This window comes from Cynoglossus semilaevis, chromosome 1, assembly GCF_000523025.1.
Source record: "Cynoglossus semilaevis isolate Cse_v1.0 chromosome 1, Cse_v1.0, whole genome shotgun sequence".
NCBI lineage: Eukaryota > Metazoa > Chordata > Actinopteri > Pleuronectiformes > Cynoglossidae > Cynoglossus > Cynoglossus semilaevis.
The window spans coordinates 14284035-14286472 of record NC_024307.1 but is presented as its reverse complement, the minus strand read 5'-3'; positions in this window follow the sequence as shown (position 1 = coordinate 14286472).

Below are 2438 nucleotides of genomic sequence, written 5' to 3'. Positions count from 1 at the left end.
GGTCCTGGTCCCCCCCCCCCCCCCCCCCCCCCCCCTCCCCCTACTCCACTGTCTCCCATCAGACAGCAGGATAAACCTCCTTGAATGCTTTTGTTATGGAGACACTTTGACAGCAGAATCATTTGATATCAACATGTTGGATCACATCCCCCCTTTTTTTTTCAAATCCAGCTTCTCCATTAGATGTGACACGAAACAAACACGTGCGCAAAAAGTTTTTATTTTTAATCACCTTCAAATAAAGTCCTTCCATTATCTCCAGCTGACATTAATCGTATTTGTTCCCATTTTTGTGTAAATAGTTCAAATCCCCTGAAATGAAAATAAATGACCTGCTCTCCTGTGAAAGCAGAGCGGGAGGAGGAGGTGACTTTTAGGTGGCTTTCCGCTCCACTACACCACCCTTCACCTCCGCCGTTCAAATGGCACCATTAAGGAAATGGAGGGCAGTGAGTGATTGGTTTAAAATAATGTCATTAGTTCTGCTAATGTCGTGGCGGGAACTCACTTTCTCCCAAATTAAACTCCAGGTTTTAAGCTATTTCTAACGCAATAGTGTAAAAATATGTCGTCGAACTTCAGCTTCAATACAAATATTTTTCTTTTCTTTTTTTTTTTTTACCGTGAACACATCTGCAGCCATGACGCGTTAGCTCTGAGGCCAATTTTAAACCAACTATTACAGATTAATTCACGGCGTGAAACGACCATCACGTTTGAATATGTTTTTAAATATGTTTTCATCTTTTCTTTCATATTTTGGTCCAAACCCTTTTGATTAGTGTCGCTTGTTTCGCGCAAAAGCCGCCAAATATTTATTATTTTTGATTTTCGTGCCAATTACGCACGAGTCCAAGCGATCCTACTGTGAACAGCTTGATAAAGAAATGACTCATTGTGTTCTATTTTTTCCCTAAATGTAAAACATGAGGTCATTTTTTTATTTCATTTTTAATCTTTGAAACTCTGAGATGATTTTTGTATTTTACGGCCTGACTGCACACACGTGCGGCGGCTGCACAGGAGGGAGGAAGGCCCATTCCAGAGCAATCAGAAAAAGATTTGTTGCTTCCCGACACGAGAAACAAACACACACCGTAACTCTGCGCCTCCGCCTCCGCCCACGGTCCGGTCGACACGTGCTTCTGGTTTTATAATGGTGTCATAATTTTAAAAAATGCCCTTCATCTCTGAGAGACTTCCAGAGATCAGGCCCCGTAAACACCAACAAAGTTCAGCTCGACATAGAGAGAGAGAGAGAGAGAGAGAGAGAGAGACTGACTCAGTCGGTATTTGTTTCAACACGCTCAGCTGCGTGGGGGCTACTGGAAAGTAAACTCACTCCTTCCTGCTCCTTTCTCCACTTTTCCACCCTTTTTTCGTGGGTAAAAGTCCGTCTCCACGAGGACGGACGCGTGGACTGTGTTGTTGACTCCAAGGGTTCATCTGCAGGATGAGCAGACAGGCCGCGGGTGATCGTGGACTCATTTTTCTTTAGTATAATTCGCCTCGGTGTCAGTGTGTGCGCGCCCCCGCCTGCTGCCCTGCTCCTCTCTGCTCCTCTCTGCTCCTCTCTGCTCCTCTGTCCTCCTGCTCCTGCTCTAATGGGTCAAAGGATAATGTTTACCGCAGGGAAACGTGCTCGACTTGTTTCCAACACCAGGAGGTCAGCGGAGGGTTCCACCAGGAGGCTGCTCCGTCTCCTCCACAGCGCCCCTCCGCACCGAGGCCTCACACAGTCAGCGTTGAAGAAAAAAAATACACTACATTTTTTATAGGATGCTGTAAAAAACACTTTGTTTAGTGCGTGTTGTCAAAGAGGAATAACTTCTATAATGTCGCCTGTAATATTTATGACTCCAAGTCAGATTCATACAAACACACTGCGGCTTTATTTGGTGCATTATGTCTTTTTTCTACTTTAGTGACGTTATTAAATACGAGACAATCACATTTGGATTGTTTTTTTTACAAAATATCTACGATTTTTCTGGACGGTTCGGTCATTAAACACGAGGAAAATATCGTCTCAAATTCCCCACAGCAGGTCTTCAGGTTGATTCTCAACGGTGCGATTGAACGCATTGCTACTAAAAACACACACGAGTGTGTGTGTGTGTGTGTGTGTTCACAGCGATGGTCAGAGCCATCGTGCCCGTGAAATGGATATATATTTATATAAAGAAACCGCAAATACCGAGACATGCTTGTTTAACCAAAAAATAACAACACAATTATTCAAATTAATATATATTTATTTGTTTACAAAAATACTGTATTAATTAAAATGTCTACGTGAAAAACTTTAAATCAAATTTAGCTTACAGATGTATGAATAAATGTTACCACAATACCTAAAAGAAATACTTCATAACAGATAAATGATTAATACTTAAAGATCAGCTAAAAACAGTTAAAGGTTAAAGACAAATACGTCA